This window comes from Balaenoptera ricei, chromosome 16, assembly GCF_028023285.1.
Source record: "Balaenoptera ricei isolate mBalRic1 chromosome 16, mBalRic1.hap2, whole genome shotgun sequence".
NCBI classification, from domain to species: Eukaryota; Metazoa; Chordata; class Mammalia; order Artiodactyla; family Balaenopteridae; genus Balaenoptera; species Balaenoptera ricei.
Window position 1 is genome coordinate 80,870,476 of NC_082654.1, and position 22,163 is coordinate 80,892,638.

Consider the following 22,163-nt stretch of genomic DNA (forward strand, 5'->3'; position numbering starts at 1 on the left):
ACTTCTACTAGAGGAACTACTACTACCAAGACCACGAGCGCTCCTATTTCTTCCACAGACTGTGCAACTCCTACCACCACCAAGTGCGCTCCTACTTCTCACACAGAACATGCTGCTCCTACCACCACCATGAGCAAAACTACTTCTAATAGAGACCCTGCTACTCGTAACACCACCCTGAGAGCACCTACTTCTACCACAGGCACTGCAACTCCTACCACCACAATGAGTGCTCCTAATTCAATCACAGAAACAAAAACTCCCACCAGCACCACGAGTGCCCCTACTTCTACTACAGACACTAGTACTCCTACCACAACCAGGAACGCTCCTACTTCTACCACAGGAAGTACTACTAATACCACGGGAACGAGCACAACAACTTCTACCACAGACAGTGCTATTCCTACCACCACCACGAGCTCTCCTACTTCTACCACAGACACTACTACTCCTACCACCACCACGAGTGCAACTACTACTACCACTGAAACTACTATTCCTACCACCACCATGAGTGCACATATGTCTACGAAAGTCATTACTACTACCAACCACACGATCACCAGTCCTTCTACCACAGAAACTACTACTCCTACCTCCACCACAAGAGCACCTACTTGTTCCACAGACCCTGTGACTCCTACCACCACCAAGAGCACTCCTACTTCTACCACAGAAACCACTACTCCAACCACCACAACGAACACTGCTACTTCTACTGCAGAAACTACTGCTCCTACCACCACCACGAGCGAACTACATCTACCACCAACACTACTATGCCTAACACCATCACGAGCGCTCCTACTTCTACCACAGACACTATTACTCCAAGAAACACCATGAGCTCTCCTCCCTCTACCATAGACACTACTCCTCCTACCAACACAACGAGCGCTCCTACTTCTATCAAAGAAACTACTACCCTACCACCACCATGAACGCTCCTACTTCTACCACAGAACATGCAACGCATACCACCACCACAAGTGTTACTACTTCTACCACAATACCTGCTTCTCCCACCACCACCGCGAGTGGATCTTCTTGTACCCCAAAACCTTCTACTCCTACCAACACAACGAGAGCACCTACTTCTACCACCGGCCCTGCTACCTCTACCTCCATCACGAGCGATTCTATTTCTACAACAGAAACTACTACTCCTACCAACAGGAAGAGAGCTCCTACTTCTTCTACAGAAACTACTATTCCTACTACCACCACGAGCGCAACTACTTCTACCACAGACCGTACTACTCCTACCACCACCCCGAGTGTAAGTACTTCTACCACAGACACTACTGCTCTTACCACCACCACGAGTGCAAATACTTCTACCACAGACACTAGTGTTCCTACCACCAACACTGGTGCCAGTACTTCTACCACAGAAACTACTACTCCTACACCCACCACGAGCGCAACTACTTCTACCACAGACATTTCTACTGCTATCACAACCATGAGCCTCCTACTTCTATCAGAGACCGTGCAATTACTACCAGGAGGACTAGCGCTCTTCCTTCTAACACAGACACTACTACGCCTACCTCCATCACTAGCCCTTCTACTTCTACCACCATACCTGCTACTTCTACCACCACCATGAGCACAACTACTTCTACCACAGACACTACGACTCCTGTCACCACCACAAATGCTCATACAAATACGAAACAGAATACTACTCCTACCACCCCCACGAGAACCACTGCTTCTAACACAGACACTACTACTCTTACCACTATCACGAGAGAACCTATGTGTACCACAGACCCTGCTATTCCTATCACCACCACGAGCACTGCGACTTCTACCACAGAAACTACTACTCGTAACACCACCATGGGCGCTCATACTTCTACCAAAGACACTACTACACCTTCAACCACCACGAGCGCTCATACTTCTACCAAAGACATTATTACTCCTAGAACCACTACGATCACCACTACTGCTATCTCAAACGCTACTAATCCTATCACAAACACGGGAGCACCTACTTCTACCACAGACCCTGATATTCCTACCAACACCCTGAGCTCTCCTACTTCTACCACAGAAACTACTACTACTACCACCAACACGAGCACTCCTACTTCTACCACGGAAACTACTAATTCTCCCTCCACCACGAGCACAGCTTCTACTACCACAGACAATACTACTCTTACAACCACCACCAGTGCTCCTACTTCTACCACAGAAACTACTACTACTACCACCAACACGAGCACTCCTACTTCTACCACGGAAACTACTAATTCTCCCTCCACCACGAGCACAGCTTCTACTACCACAGACAATACTACTCTTACAACCACCACCAGTGCTCCTACTTCTACCACAGACACTACTACTCCAAGCACCTCCACGAGCACTCCTACATCTACCACAGACACTACTACTCCTACCAACAAAATGAGAACTCCTTCTTCTACCAAAGAAACTACTACCCTACCACCACCATGAGCACTCCTACTTCTACCACAGAACATCCAACTCCAAGCACCACCACAGGCGATACTACTTCTAGCACAAAACCTGCTACTCCTACCACCACCACGAGTGCAACTACTTGTACCACAAAATATGCTACTCCTTCCAACACGACGAGAGCACCTACTTCTACCACAGGCCCTGCTACTCCTACCTCCATCACGAGCGATCATACTTCTACCCCAGAATCTACTGCTCCTACCACCAAGAGTGCTCCTACTTCCACCACAGAAACTGCTAGTTCTCCCACCCCCACGAGCACAACTACTTCTATCAGAGCACTACTACTCCTACCACCAGAACGAGAGCCACTACTTCTACCCTAGAAACTACTACTACCACAAACACCACGAGTGCTTCTTCTTCTACCACAAAACCTGTTATGCCTACCACCACCACGAGCGATCCTACTTCTACCACAGACACTACTACACCTACCACCACCACGAGCAATCCTACTTCTACCACAGAATCAACTACTCCTAACACCACCACAAGCGCTCCTGCTTCTACCACAGAAAGTACTACTCCTACCACCAGCACGAGCGCAACAACTTCTACTACAGACACTAATACACCTACAACCAAGATGAGTGCTCCTACTTCTACCACAGTCACCACTACTCCCACCAACACCACGAGCGCTCCTACTTCTACCACAGACAGTCCTACTCCTACCACCACCACGAGCGCTCCAACCTCTAAGGAAGTATCTAGTACTCTGAACACCACCACGAGCTCTCCTACTTCTACTAGAGAAACTACTACTACCAAGACCACGAACGCTCCTACTTCTTCCACAGACTGTGCAACTCCTACCACCACCAAGTGCGCTCCTACTTCTAACACAGAACATGCTGCTCCTACCACCACCACGAGCAAAACTACTTCTAACAGAGACCCTGCTACTCGTAACACCACCCTGAGAGCACCTACTTCTACCACAGGCACTGCAACTCCTACCACCACAATGAGCGCTCCTAATTCAACCACAGAAACTAAAACTCCCACCAGCACCACGAGTGCCCCTACTTCTACTACAGACACTAGTACTCCTACCACCAACAGGAACGCTCCTACTTCTACCACAGAAACTAATACCAATACCACAGGAAGGAGCACAACAACTTCTACCACAGACAGAACTATTCCTACCACCACCACGAGTTCCCGTACTTCTACCACAGACAATACTACTACCTCCACCACGAGCACAAGTACTTCTAGCACATAAACTACTACTCCTACCACCACCACGACTGCAACTACTACTACCACTGACACTACTACTCCTACCACCACCACGAGTGCGCATATTTCTACGAAAGACTTTACTACTCCTACCTGCCCCACGATCACCAGTCCTTCAACCACAGAAACTACTACACCTACCACCAACAGAAGAACACCTCCTTGTACCACACACCCTGTTACTCCTACCACCACCAAGAGCACTCCTACTTCTACCACAGAAACTACTACTCCAACCACCACAACGAACACTCCGACTTCTACTGCAGAAAATACTGCTCCTATCACCACCACGAGCGAACTACATCTACCACAGACACTACTACTCCTAACACCATCACGAGCGCTCCTACTTCTACCACAGACACTATTACTCCAAGAAGCACCATGAGTGATCTCCTCCCTCTACCACAGACACTACTCCTCCTAACAACACAACAAGCGCTCCTACTTCTATCAAAGAAACTATTACCCTACCACCACCACGAGCGCTCGTACCTCTAACAAAGTATCTAGTACTCTGAACACCACCACGAGCTCTCCTACTTCTACTAGAGGAACTACTACTACCAAGACCACGAGCGCTCCTATTTCTTCCACAGACTGTGCAACTCCTACCACCACCAAGTGCGCTCCTACTTCTCACACAGAACATGCTGCTCCTACCACCACCACGAGCAAAACTACTTCTAACAGAGACCTGCTACTCGTAACACCACCCTGAGAGCACCTACTTCTACCACAGGCACGGCAACTCCTACCACCACAATGAGCGCTCCTAATTCAACCACAGAAACAAAAACTCCCACCACCACCACGAGCGCCCCTACTTCTACTACAGACACTAGTACTCCTAACACAACCAGGAACGCTCCTACTTCTACCACAGGAACTACTACTAATACCACGGGAACGAGTACAACAACTTCTACCACAGACAGTACTATTGCTACCACCACCACGAGCTCTCCTACTTCTGCCACAGACACTACTACTCTTACCACCATCACGAGTGCAACTACTACTACCACTGAAACTACTATTCCTACCACCACCATGACTGCACATATGTCTACGAAAGTCATTACTACTCCTACCAACCACACGATCACCAGTCCTTCTACCACAGAAACTACTACTCCTACCTCCACCACAAGAGCACCTACTAGTTCCACAGACCCTGTGACTCCTACCACCACCAAGAGCACTCCTACTTCTACCACAGAAACCACTACTCCAACCACCACAACGAACACTGCTACTTCTGCTGCAGAAACTACTGCTCCTACCACCACCACGAACGAACTACATCTACCACCGACACTACTATGCCTAACACCATCACGAGCGCTCCTACTTCTACCACAGACACTATTACTCCAAGAAACACCATGAGCTCTCCTCCCTCTACCATAGACACTACTCCTCCTACCAACACAACGAGCGCTCCTACTTCTATCAAAGAAACTACTACCCTACCACCACCATGAATGCTCCTACTTCTACCACAGAACATGCAACTCAGACCACCACCACAAGTGTTACTACTTCTACCACAATACCTGCTTCTCCTACCACCACCGCGAGTGGATCTTCTTGTACCCCAAAACCTTCTACTCCTACCAACACAACGAGAGCACCTACTTCTACCACAGGCCCTGCTACCTCTACCTCCATCACGAGAGATCCTATTTCTACAACAGAAACTACTACTCCTACCAACAGGAAGAGAGCTCCTACTTCTTCTACAGAAACTATTATTTCTACTACCACCACGAGCGCAACTACTTCTACCACAGACCGTACTACTCCTACCACCACCCCGAGTGTAAGTACTTCTACCACAAACACTACTGCTCTAACCACCACCACGAGTGCAAATACTTCTACCACAGACACTAGTGTTCCTACCACCAACACTGGTGCCAGTACTTCTACCACAGAAACTACTACTCCTACACCCACCACGAGCGCAACTACTTCTACCACAGACATTTCTACTGCTATCACAACCATGAGCCTCCTACTTCTATCAGAGACCGTGCAATTACTACCAGGAGGACTAGCGCTCTTCCTTCTAACACAGACACTACTACGCCTACCTCCATCACTAGCCCTCCTACTTCTACCACCATACCTGCTACTTCTACCACCACCATGAGCACAACTACTTCTACCACAGACACTACGACTCCTGTCACCACCACAAATGCTCATACAAATACGAAACAGAATACTACTCCTACCACCCCCACGAGAACCACTGCTTCTAAAACAAACACTACTACTCTTACCACTATCACGAGAGAACCTATGTGTACCACAGACCCTGCTATTCCTATCACCACCACGAGCACTGCGACTTCTACCACAGAAACTACTACTCGTAACACCACCATGGGCGCTCATACTTCTACCAAAGACACTACTACACCTTCAACCACCACGAGCGCTCATACTTCTACCAAAGACATTATTACTCCTAGAACCACTACGACCACCACTACTGCTATCACAAACGCTACTAATCCTACCACAACCACGGGAGCACCTACTTCTACCACAGACCCTGATACTCCTACCAACACCCTGAGCGCTCCTACTTCTACCACAGAAACTACTACTACTACCACCAACACGAGCACTCCTACTTCTACCACGGAAACTACTAATTCTCCCTCCACCACGAGCACAGCTTCTACTACCACAGAGAACACTACTCTTACCACCACCACCAGTGCTCCTACTTCTACCACAGACACTACTACTCCAAGCACCTCCACGAGCACTCCTACATCTACCACAGACAGTACTACTCCTACCAACAAAATGAGCACTCCTACTTCTACCAAAGAAACTACTGTCCTACCAGCACCATGAGCACTCCTACTTCTACCACAGAACATGCAACTCCAAGCACCACCACAGGCGATACTACTTCTAGCACAAAACCTGCTACTCCTACCACCACCACGAGTGCAACTACTTGTACCACAAAATATGCTACTCCTTCCAACACGATGAGAGCACCTAATTCTACCACAGGCCCTGCTACTCCTACCTCCATCACGAGCGATCATACTTCTACCCCAGAATCTACTGCTCCTACCACCAAGAGTGCTCCTACTTCTACCAAAGAAACTACTAGTTCTCCCACCCCCACGAGCACAACTACTTCTACCAGAGCACTACTACTCCTACCACCAGAACGAGAGCCACTACTTCTACCCTAGAAACTACTCCTACCACAAACACCACGAGTGCTTCTTCTTCTACCACAAAACCTGTTATGCCTACCACCACCACGAGCGATCCTACTTCTACCACAGACACTACTACACCTACCACCACCACGAGCAATCCTACTTCTACCACAGAATCAACTACTCCTAACACCACCACAAGCGCTCCTGCTTCTACCACAGAAAGTACTACTCCTACCACCAGCACGAGCGCAACAACTTCTACTACAGACACTAATACACCTACAACCAAGATGAGTGCTCCTACTTCTACCACAGTCACCACTACTCCCACCAACACCACGAGCGCTCCTACTTCTACCACAGACAGTCCTACTCCTACCACCACCACGAGCGCTCCTACCTCTAAGGAAGTATCTAGTACTCTGAACACCACCACGAGCTCTCCTACTTCTACTAGAGAAACTACTACTACCAAGACCACGAACGCTCCTACTTCTTCCACAGACTGTGCAACTCCTACCACCACCAAGTGTGCTCCTACTTCTAACACAGAACATGCTGCTCCTACCACCACCACGAGCAAAACTACTTCTAACAGAGACCCTGCTACTCGTACCACCACGAGAGCACCTACTTCTACCACAGGCACGGCAACTCCTACCACCACAATGAGCGCTCCTAATTCAACCACAGAAACTAAAACACCCACCAGCACCACGAGCGCCCCTACTTCTAGTACAGACTCTAGTACTCCTACCACCAACAGGAACGCTCCTACTTCTACCACAGAAACTACTACTAATACCACGGGAACGAGCACAACATCTTCTACCACAGACAGAACTATTCCTACCACCACCACGAGTTCCCGTACTTCTACCACAGACAATACTACTACCTCCACCAGGAGCACAAGTACTTCTAGCACACAAACTACTACTCCTACCACCACCACGAGTGCAACTACTACTACCACTGACACAACTACTCCTTCCACCACCACGAGTTCGCATATTTCTATGAAAGACTTTGCTACTCCTACCTGCCTCACGATCACCAATCCTTCGACCACAGAAATTACTACACCTACCACCAACAGAAGAACACCTCCTTGTACCACAGACCCTGTTACTCCTACCACCACCAAGAGCACTCCTACTTCTACCACAGAAACTACTACTCCAACCACCACAACGAACACTCCTACTTCTACTGCAGAAAATACTGCTCCTATCACCACCACGAGCGAACTACATCTACCACAGACACTACTACTCCTTACACCATCACGAGCTCTCCTACTTCTACTAGAGGAACTACTACTACCAAGACCACGAGCGCTCCTATTTCTTCCACAGACTGTGCAACTCCTACCACCACCAAGTGCGCTCCTACTTCTCACACAGAACATGCTGCTCCTACCACCACCACGAGCAAAACTACTTCTAACAGAGACCTGCTACTCGGAACACCACCCTGAGAGCACCTACTTCTACCACAGGCACGGCAACTCCTACCACCACAATGAGCGCTCCTAATTCAACCACAGAAACAAAAACTCCCACCACCACCACGAGCGCCCCTACTTCTACTACAGACACTAGTACTCCTAACAAAACCAGGAACGCTCCTACTTCTACCACAGGAACTACTACTAATACCACGGGAACGAGTACAACAACTTCTACCACAGACAGTACTATTGCTACCACCACCACGAGCTCTCCTACTTCTGCCACAGACACTACTACTCTTACCACCATCACGAGTGCAACTACTACTACCACTGAAACTACTATTCCTACCACCACCATGACTGCACATATGTCTACGAAAGTCATTACTACTCCTACCAACCACACGATCACCAGTCCTTCTACCACAGAAACTACTACTCCTACCTCCACCACAAGAGCACCTACTAGTTCCACAGACCCTGTGACTCCTACCACCACCAAGAGCACTCCTACTTCTACCACAGAAACCACTACTCCAACCACCACAACGAACACTGCTACTTCTACTGCAGAAACTACTGCTCCTACCACCACCACGAATGAACTACATCTACCACCGACACTACTATGCCTAACACCATCACGAGCGCTCCTACTTCTACCACAGACACTATTACTCCAAGAAACACCATGAGCTCTCCTCCCTCTACCATAGACACTACTCCTCCTACCAACACAACGAGCGCTCCTACTTCTATCAAAGAAACTACTACCCTACCACCAACATGAACGCTCCTACTTCTACCACAGAACATGCAACTCAGACCACCACCACAAGTGTTACTACTTCTACCACAATACCTGCTTCTCCTACCACCACCGCGAGTGGATCTTCTTGTACCCCAAAACCTTCTACTCCTACCAACACAACGAGAGCACCTACTTCTACCACAGGCCCTGCTACCTCTACCTCCATCACGAGAGATCCTATTTCTACAACAGAAACTACTACTCCTACCAACAGGAAGAGAGCTCCTACTTCTTCTACAGAAACTATTATTTCTACTACCAACACGAGCGCAACTACTTCTACCACAGACCGTACTACTCCTACCACCACCCCGAGTGTAAGTACTTCTACCACAAACACTACTGCTCTTACCACCACCACGAGTGCAAATACTTCTACCACAGACACTAGTGTTCCTACCACCAACACTGGTGCCAGTACTTCTACCACAGAAACTACTACTCCTACACCCACCACGAGCGCAACTACTTCTACCACAGACATTTCTACTGCTATCACAACCATGAGCCTCCTACTTCTATCAGAGACTGTGCAATTACTACCAGGAGGACTAGCGCTCTTCCTTCTAACACAGACACTACTACGCCTACCTCCATCACTAGCCCTCCTACTTCTACCACCATACCTGCTACTTCTACCACCACCATGAGCACAACTACTTCTACCACAGACACTACGACTCCTGTCACCACCACGAATGCTCATACAAATACGAAACAGAATACTACTCCTACCACCCCCACGAGAACCACTGCTTCTAACACAGACACTACTACTCTTACCACTATCACGAGAGAACCTATGTGTACCACAGACCCTGCTATTCCTATCACCACCACGAGCACTGCGACTTCTACCACAGAAACTACTACTCGTAACACCACCATGGGCGCTCATACTTCTACCAAAGACACTACTACACCTTCAACCACCACGAGCGCTCATACTTCTACCAAAGACATTATTACTCCTAGAACCACTACGACCACCACTACTGCTATCACAAACGCTACTAATCCTACCACAACCACGGGAGCACCTACTTCTACCACAGACCCTGATATTCCTACCAACACCCTGAGCGCTCCTACTTCTACCACAGAAACTACTACTACTACCACCAACACGAGCACTCCTGTTTCTACCACGGAAACTACTAATTCTCCCTCCACCACGAGCACAGCTTCTACTACCACAGACAATACTACTCTTACAACCACCACCAGTGCTCCTACTTCTACCACAGACACTACTACTCCAAGCACCTCCACGAGCACTCCTACATCTACCACAGACAGTACTACTCCTACCAACAAAATGAGCACTCCTACTTCTACCAAAGAAACTACTATCCTACCAGCACCATGAGCACTCCTACTTCTACCACAGAACATGCAACTCCAAGCACCACCACAGGCGATACTACTTCTAGCACAAAACCTGCTACTCCTACCACCACCACGAGTGCAACTACTTGTACCACAAAATATGCTACTCCTTCCAACACGATGAGAGCACCTAATTCTACCACAGGCCCTGCTACTCCTACCTCCATCACGAGCGATCATACTTCTACCCCAGAATCTACTGCTCCTACCACCAAGAGTGCTCCTACTTCTACCAAAGAAACTACTAGTTCTCCCACCCCCACGAGCACAACTACTTCTATCAGAGCACTACTACTCCTACCACCAGAACGAGAGCCACTACTTCTACCCTAGAAACTACTACTACCACAAACACCACGAGTGCTTCTTCTTCTACCACAAAACCTGTTATGCCTACCACCACCACGAGCGATCCTACTTCTACCACAGACACTACTACACCTACCACCACCACGAGCAATCCTACTTCTACCACAGAATCAACTACTCCTAACACCACCACGAGCGCTCCTGCTTCTACCACAGAAAGTACTACTCCTACCACCAGCACGAGCGCAACAACTTCTACTACAGACACTAATACACCTACAACCAAGATGAGTGCTCCTACTTCTACCACAGTCACCACTACTCCCACCAACACCACGAGCGCTCCTACTTCTACCACAGACAGTCCTACTCCTACCACCACCACGAGCGCTCCTACCTCTAAGGAAGTATCTAGTACTCTGAACACCACCACGAGCTCTCCTACTTCTACTAGAGAAACTACTACTACCAAGACCACGAACGCTCCTACTTCTTCCACAGACTGTGCAACTCCTACCACCACCAAGTGTGCTCCTACTTCTAACACAGAACATGCTGCTCCTACCACCACCACGAGCAAAACTACTTCTAACAGAGACCCTGCTACTCGTACCACCACGAGAGCACCTACTTCTACCACAGGCACGGCAACTCCTACCACCACAATGAGCGCTCCTAATTCAACCACAGAAACTAAAACACCCACCAGCACCACGAGCGCCCCTACTTCTAGTACAGACTCTAGTACTCCTACCACCAACAGGAACGCTCCTACTTCTACCACAGAAACTACTACTAATACCACGGGAACGAGCACAACATCTTCTACCACAGACAGAACTATTCCTACCACCACCACGAGTTCCCGTACTTCTACCACAGACAATACTACTACCTCCACCACGAGCACAAGTACTTCTAGCACACAAACTACTACTCCTACCACCACCACGAGTGCAACTACTACTACCACTGACACAACTACTCCTACCACCACCACGAGTTCGCATATTTCTACGAAAGACTTTGCTACTCCTACCTGCCTCACGATCACCAGTCCTTCAACCACAGAAATTACTACACCTACCACCAACAGAAGAACACCTCCTTGTACCACAGACCCTGTTACTCCTACCACCACCAAGAGCACTCCTACTTCTACCACAGAAACTACTACTCCAACCACCACAACGAACACTCCTACTTCTACTGCAGAAAATACTGCTCCTATCACCACCACGAGCGAACTACATCTACCACAGACACTACTACTCCTTACACCATCACGAGCTCTCCTACTTCTACTAGAGGAACTACTACTACCAAGACCACGAGCGCTCCTATTTCTTCCACAGACTGTGCAACTCCTACCACCACCAAGGGCGCTCCTACTTCTCACACAGAACATGCTGCTCCTACCACCACCATGAGCAAAACTACTTCTAATAGAGACCCTGCTACTCGTAACACCACCCTGAGAGCACCTACTTCTACCACAGGCACTGCAACTCCTACCACCACAATGAGTGCTCCTAATTCAATCACAGAAACAAAAACTCCCACCAGCACCACGAGTGCCCCTACTTCTACTACAGACACTAGTACTCCTACCACAACCAGGAACGCTCCTACTTCTACCACAGGAAGTACTACTAATACCACGGGAACGAGCACAACAACTTCTACCACAGACAGTACTATTGCTACCACCACCACGAGCTCTCCTACTTCTGCCACAGACACTACTACTCCTACCACCACCACGAGTGCAACTACTACTACCACTGAAACTACTATTCCTACCACCACCATGAGTGCACATATGTCTACGAAAGTCATTACTACTACCAACCACACGATCACCAGTCCTTCTACCACAGAAACTACTACTCCTACCTCCACCACAAGAGCACCTACTTGTTCCACAGACCCTGTGACTCCTACCACCACCAAGAGCACTCCTACTTCTACCACAGAAACCACTACTCCAACAACCACAATGAACACTGCTACTTCTACTGCAGAAACTACTGCTCCTACCACCACCACGAGCGAACTACATCTACCACCAACACTACTATGCCTAACACCATCACGAGCGCTCCTACTTCTACCACAGACACTATTACTCCAAGAAACACCATGAGCTCTCCTCCCTCTACCATAGACACTACTCCTCCTACCAACACAACGAGCGCTCCTACTTCTATCAAAGAAACTACTACCCTACCACCACCATGAACGCTCCTACTACTACCACAGAACATGCAACGCATACCACCACCACAAGTGTTACTACTTCTACCACAATACCTGCTTCTCCCACCACCACCGCGAGTGGATCTTCTTGTACCCCAAAACCTTCTACTCCTACCAACACAACGAGAGCACCTACTTCTACCACAGGCCCTGCTACCTCTACCTCCATCACGAGCGATTCTATTTCTACAACAGAAACTACTACTCCTACCAACAGGAAGAGAGCTCCTACTTCTTCTACAGAAACTACTATTCCTACTACCACCACGAGCGCAACTACTTCTACCACAGACCGTACTACTCCTACCACCACCCCGAGTGTAAGTACTTCTACCACAGACACTACTGCTCTTACCACCACCACGAGTGCAAATACTTCTACCATAGACACTAGTGTTCCTACCACCAACACTGGTGCCAGTACTTCTACCACAGAAACTACTACTCCTACACCCACCACGAGTGCAACTACTTCTACCACAGACATTTCTACTGCTATCACAACCATGAGCCTCCTACTTCTATCAGAGACCGTGCAATTACTACCAGGAGGACTAGCGCTCTTCCTTCTAACACAGACACTACTACGCCTACCTCCATCACTAGCCCTTCTACTTCTACCACCATACCTGCTACTTCTACCACCACCATGAGCACAACTACTTCTACCACAGACACTACGACTCCTGTCACCACCACAAATGCTCATACAAATACGAAAGAGAATACTACTCCTACCACCCCCACGAGAACCACTGCTTCTAACACAGACACTACTACTCTTACCACTATCACGAGAGAACCTATTTGTACCACAGGCCCTGCTATTCCTATCACCACCACGAGCACTGCGACTTCTACCACAGAAACTACTACTCGTAACACCACCATGGGCGCTCATACTTCTACCAAAGACACTACTACACCTTCAACCACCACGAGCGCTCATACTTCTACCAAAGACATTATTACTCCTAGAACCACTACGATCACCACTACTGCTATCTCAAACGCTACTAATCCTATCACAAACACGGGAGCACCTACTTCTACCACAGACCCTGATATTCCTACCAACACCCTGAGCTCTCCTACTTCTACCACAGAAACTACTACTACTACCACCAACACGAGCACTCCTACTTCTACCACGGAAACTACTAATTCTCCCTCCACCACGAGCACAGCTTCTACTACCACAGACAATACTACTCTTACAACCACCACCAGTGCTCCTACTTCTACCACAGAAACTACTACTACTACCACCAACACGAGCACTCCTACTTCTACCACGGAAACTACTAATTCTCCCTCCACCACGAGCACAGCTTCTACTACCACAGACAATACTACTCTTACAACCACCACCAGTGCTCCTACTTCTACCACAGAAACTACTACTACTACCACCAACACGAGCACTCCTACTTCTACCACGGAAACTACTAATTCTCCCTCCACCACGAGCACAGCTTCTACTACCACAGACAATACTACTCTTACAACCACCACCAGTGCTCCTACTTCTACCACAGACACTACTACTCCAAGCACCTCCACGAGCACTCCTACATCTACCACAGACACTACTACTCCTACCAACAAAATGAGAACTCCTTCTTCTACCAAAGAAACTACTACCCTACCACCACCATGAGCACTCCTACTTCTACCACAGAACATCCAACTCCAAGCACCACCACAGGCGATACTACTTCTAGCACAAAACCTGCTACTCCTACCACCACCACGAGTGCAACTACTTGTACCACAAAATATGCTACTCCTTCCAACACGACGAGAGCACCTACTTCTACCACAGGCCCTGCTACTCCTACCTCCATCACGAGCGATCATACTTCTACCCCAGAATCTACTGCTCCTACCACCAAGAGTGCTCCTACTTCCACCACAGAAACTGCTAGTTCTCCCACCCCCACGAGCACAACTACTTCTATCAGAGCACTACTACTCCTACCACCAGAACGAGAGCCACTACTTCTACCCTAGAAACTACTACTACCACAAACACCACGAGTGCTTCTTCTTCTACCACAAAACCTGTTATGCCTACCACCACCACGAGCGATCCTACTTCTACCACAGACACTACTACACCTACCACCACCACGAGCAATCCTACTTCTACCACAGAATCAACTACTCCTAACACCACCACAAGCGCTCCTGCTTCTACCACAGAAAGTACTACTCCTACCACCAGCACGAGCGCAACAACTTCTACTACAGACACTAATACACCTACAACCAAGATGAGTGCTCCTACTTCTACCACAGTCACCACTACTCCCACCAACACCACGAGCGCTCCTACTTCTACCACAGACAGTCCTACTCCTACCACCACCACGAGCGCTCCTACCTCTAAGGAAGTATCTAGTACTCTGAACACCACCACGAGCTCTCCTACTTCTACTAGAGAAACTACTACTACCAAGACCACGAACGCTCCTACTTCTTCCACAGACTGTGCAACTCCTACCACCACCAAGTGCGCTCCTACTTCTAACACAGAACATGCTGCTCCTACCACCACCACGAGCAAAACTACTTCTAACAGAGACCCTGCTACTCGTAACACCACCCTGAGAGCACCTACTTCTACCACAGGCACTGCAACTCCTACCACCACAATGAGCGCTCCTAATTCAACCACAGAAACTAAAACTCCCACCAGCACCACGAGTGCCCCTACTTCTACTACAGACACTAGTACTCCTACCACCAACAGGAACGCTCCTACTTCTACCACAGAAACTAATACCAATACCACAGGAAGGAGCACAACAACTTCTACCACAGACAGAACTATTCCTACCACCACCACGAGTTCCCGTACTTCTACCACAGACAATACTACTACCTCCACCAGGAGCACAAGTACTTCTAGCACACAAACTACTACTCCTACCACCACCACGAGTGCAACTACTACTACCACTGACACAACTACTCCTACCACCACCACGAGTTCGCATATTTCTACGAAAGACTTTGCTACTCCTACCTGCCTCACGATCACCAGTCCTTCAACCACAGAAATTACTACACCTACCACCAACAGAAGAACACCTCCTTGTACCACAGACCCTGTTACTCCTACCACCACCAAGAGCACTCCTACTTCTACCACAGAAACTACTACTCCAACCACCACAACGAACACTCCTACTTCTACTGCAGAAAATACTGCTCCTATCACCACCACGAGCGAACTACATCTACCACAGACACTACTACTCCTTACACCATCACGAGCTCTCCTACTTCTACTAGAGGAACTACTACTACCAAGACCACGAGCGCTCCTATTTCTTCCACAGACTGTGCAACTCCTACCACCACCAAGGGCGCTCCTACTTCTCACACAGAACATGCTGCTCCTACCACCACCATGAGCAAAACTACTTCTAATAGAGACCCTGCTACTCGTAACACCACCCTGAGAGCACCTACTTCTACCACAGGCACTGCAACTCCTACCACCACAATGAGTGCTCCTAATTCAATCACAGAAACAAAAACTCCCACCAGCACCACGAGTGCCCCTACTTCTACTACAGACACTAGTACTCCTACCACAACCAGGAACGCTCCTACTTCTACCACAGGAAGTACTACTAATACCACGGGAACGAGCACAACAACTTCTACCACAGACAGTGCTATTCCTACCACCACCACGAGCTCTCCTACTTCTACCACAGACACTACTACTCCTACCACCACCACGAGTGCAACTACTACTACCACTGAAACTACTATTCCTACCACCACCATGAGTGCACATATGTCTACGAAAGTCATTACTACTACCAACCACACGATCACCAGTCCTTCTACCACAGAAACTACTACTCCTACCTCCACCACAAGAGCACCTACTTGTTCCACAGACCCTGTGACTCCTACCACCACCAAGAGCACTCCTACTTCTACCACAGAAACCACTACTCCAACAACCACAATGAACACTGCTACTTCTACTGCAGAAACTACTGCTCCTACCACCACCACGAGCGAACTACATCTACCACCAACACTACTATGCCTAACACCATCACGAGCGCTCCTACTTCTACCACAGACACTATTACTCCAAGAAACACCATGAGCTCTCCTCCCTCTACCATAGACACTACTCCTCCTACCAACACAACGAGCGCTCCTACTTCTATCAAAGAAACTACTACCCTACCACCACCATGAACGCTCCTACTTCTACCACAGAACATGCAACGCATACCACCACCACAAGTGTTACTACTTCTACCACAATACCTGCTTCTCCCACCACCACCGCGAGTGGATCTTCTTGTACCTCAAAACCTTCTACTCCTACCAACACAACGAGAGCACCTACTTCTACCACCGGCCCTGCTACCTCTACCTCCATCACGAGCGATTCTATTTCTACAACAGAAACTACTACTCCTACCAACAGGAAGAGAGCTCCTACTTCTTCTACAGAAACTACTATTCCTACTACCACCACGAGCGCAACTACTTCTACCACAGACCGTACTACTCCTACCACCACCCCGAGTGTAAGTACTTCTACCACAGACACTACTGCTCTTACCACCACCACGAGTGCAAATACTTCTACCACAGACACTAGTGTTCCTACCACCAACACTGGTGCCAGTACTTCTACCACAGAAACTACTACTCCTACACCCACCACGAGCGCAACTACTTCTACCACAGACATTTCTACTGCTATCACAACCATGAGCCTCCTACTTCTATCAGAGACCGTGCAATTACTACCAGGAGGACTAGCGCTCTTCCTTCTAACACAGACACTACTACGCCTACCTCCATCACTAGCCCTTCTACTTCTACCACCATACCTGCTACTTCTACCACCACCATGAGCACAACTACTTCTACCACAGACACTACGACTCCTGTCACCACCACAAATGCTCATACAAATACGAAAGAGAATACTACTCCTACCACCCCCACGAGAACCACTGCTTCTAACACAGACACTACTACTCTTACCACTATCACGAGAGAACCTATTTGTACCACAGACCCTGCTATTCCTATCACCACCACGAGCACTGCGACTTCTACCACAGAAACTACTACTCGTAACACCACCATGGGCGCTCATACTTCTACCAAAGACACTACTACACCTTCAACCACCACGAGCGCTCATACTTCTACCAAAGACATTATTACTCCTAGAACCACTACGATCACCACTACTGCTATCTCAAACGCTACTAATCCTATCACAACCACGGGAGCACCTACTTCTACCACAGACCCTGATATTCCTACCAACACCCTGAGCTCTCCTACTTCTACCACAGAAACTACTACTACTACCACCAACACGAGCACTCCTACTTCTACCACGGAAACTACTAATTCTCCCTCCACCACGAGCACAGCTTCTACTACCACAGACAATACTACTCTTACAACCACCACCAGTGCTCCTACTTCTACCACAGAAACTACTACTACTACCACCAACACGAGCACTCCTACTTCTACCACGGAAACTACTAATTCTCCCTCCACCACGAGCACAGCTTCTACTACCACAGACAATACTACTCTTACAACCACCACCAGTGCTCCTACTTCTACCACAGACACTACTACTCCAAGCACCTCCACGAGCACTCCTACATCTACCACAGACACTACTACTCCTACCAACAAAATGAGAACTCCTTCTTCTACCAAAGAAACTACTACCCTACCACCACCATGAGCACTCCTACTTCTACCACAGAACATCCAACTCCAAGCACCACCACAGGCGATACTACTTCTAGCACAAAACCTGCTACTCCTACCACCACCACGAGTGCAACTACTTGTACCACAAAATATGCTACTCCTTCCAACACGACGAGAGCACCTACTTCTACCACAGGCCCTGCTACTCCTACCTCCATCACGAGCGATCATACTTCTACCCCAGAATCTACTGCTCCTACCACCAAGAGTGCTCCTACTTCCACCACAGAAACTGCTAGTTCTCCCACCCCCACGAGCACAACTACTTCTATCAGAGCACTACTACTCCTACCACCAGAACGAGAGCCACTACTTCTACCCTAGAAACTACTACTACCACAAACACCACGAGTGCTTCTTCTTCTACCACAAAACCTGTTATGCCTACCACCACCACGAGCGATCCTACTTCTACCACAGACACTACTACACCTACCACCACCACGAGCAATCCTACTTCTACCACAGAATCAACTACTCCTAACACCACCACAAGCGCTCCTGCTTCTACCACAGAAAGTACTACTCCTACCACCAGCACGAGCGCAACAACTTCTACTACAGACACTAATACACCTACAACCAAGATGAGTGCTCCTACTTCTACCACAGTCACCACTACTCCCACCAACACCACGAGCGCTCCTACTTCTACCACAGACAGTCCTACTCCTACCACCACCACGAGCGCTCCAACCTCTAAGGAAGTATCTAGTACTCTGAACACCACCACGAGCTCTCCTACTTCTACTAGAGAAACTACTACTACCAAGACCACGAACGCTCCTACTTCTTCCACAGACTGTGCAACTCCTACCACCACCAAGTGCGCTCCTACTTCTAACACAGAACATGCTGCTCCTACCACCACCACGAGCAAAACTACTTCTAACAGAGACCCTGCTACTCGTAACACCACCCTGAGAGCACCTACTTCTACCACAGGCACTGCAACTCCTACCACCACAATGAGCGCTCCTAATTCAACCACAGAAACTAAAACTCCCACCAGCACCACGAGTGCCCCTACTTCTACTACAGACACTAGTACTCCTACCACCAACAGGAACGCTCCTACTTCTACCACAGAAACTAATACCAATACCACAGGAAGGAGCACAACAACTTCTACCACAGACAGAACTATTCCTACCACCACCACGAGTTCCCGTACTTCTACCACAGACAATACTACTACCTCCACCACGAGCACAAGTACTTCTAGCACATAAACTACTACTCCTACCACCACCACGAGTGCAACTACTACTACCACTGACACTACTACTCCTACCACCACCACGAGTGCGCATATTTCTACGAAAGACTTTACTACTCCTACCTGCCCCACGATCACCAGTCCTTCAACCACAGAAACTACTACACCTACCACCAACAGAAGAACACCTCCTTGTACCACACACCCTGTTACTCCTACCACCACCAAGAGCACTCCTACTTCTACCACAGAAACTACTACTCCAACCACCACAACGAACACTCCTACTTCTACTGCAGAAAATACTGCTCCTATCACCACCACGAGCGAACTACATCTACCACAGACACTACTACTCCTAACACCATCACGAGCGCTCCTACTTCTACCACAGACACTATTACTCCAAGAAGCACCATGAGTGATCTCCTCCCTCTACCACAGACACTACTCCTCCTAACAACACAACAAGCGCTCCTACTTCTATCAAAGAAACTATTACCCTACCACCACCACGAGCGCTCGTACCTCTAACAAAGTATCTAGTACTCTGAACACCACCACGAGCTCTCCTACTTCTACTAGAGGAACTACTACTACCAAGACCACGAGCGCTCCTATTTCTTCCACAGACTGTGCAACTCCTACCACCACCAAGTGCGCTCCTACTTCTCACACAGAACATGCTGCTCCTACCACCACCACGAGCAAAACTACTTCTAACAGAGACCTGCTACTCGTAACACCACCCTGAGAGCACCTACTTCTACCACAGGCACGGCAACTCCTACCACCACAATGAGCGCTCCTAATTCAACCACAGAAACAAAAACTCCCACCACCACCACGAGCGCCCCTACTTCTACTACAGACACTAGTACTCCTAACACAACCAGGAACGCTCCTACTTCTACCACAGGAACTACTACTAATACCACGGGAACGAGTACAACAACTTCTACCACAGACAGTACTATTGCTACCACCACCACGAGCTCTCCTACTTCTGCCACAGACACTACTACTCTTACCACCATCACGAGTGCAACTACTACTACCACTGAAACTACTATTCCTACCACCACCATGACTGCACATATGTCTACGAAAGTCATTACTACTCCTACCAACCACACGATCACCAGTCCTTCTACCACAGAAACTACTACTCCTACCTCCACCACAAGAGCACCTACTAGTTCCACAGACCCTGTGACTCCTACCACCACCAAGAGCACTCCTACTTCTACCACAGAAACCACTACTCCAACCACCACAACGAACACTGCTACTTCTGCTGCAGAAACTACTGCTCCTACCACCACCACGAACGAACTACATCTACCACCGACACTACTATGCCTAACACCATCACGAGCGCTCCTACTTCTACCACAGACACTATTACTCCAAGAAACACCATGAGCTCTCCTCCCTCTACCATAGACACTACTCCTCCTACCAACACAACGAGCGCTCCTACTTCTATCAAAGAAACTACTACCCTACCACCACCATGAACGCTCCTACTTCTACCACAGAACATGCAACTCAGACCACCACCACAAGTGTTACTACTTCTACCACAATACCTGCTTCTCCTACCACCACCGCGAGTGGATCTTCTTGTACCCCAAAACCTTCTACTCCTACCAACACAACAAGAGCACCTACTTCTACCACAGGCCCTGCTACCTCTACCTCCATCACGAGAGATCCTATTTCTACAACAGAAACTACTACTCCTACCAACAGGAAGAGAGCTCCTACTTCTTCTACAGAAACTATTATTTCTACTACCACCACGAGCGCAACTACTTCTACCACAGACCGTACTACTCCTACCACCACCCCGAGTGTAAGTACTTCTACCACAAACACTACTGCTCTTACCACCACCACGAGTGCAAATACTTCTACCACAGACACTAGTGTTCCTACCACCAACACTGGTGCCAGTAC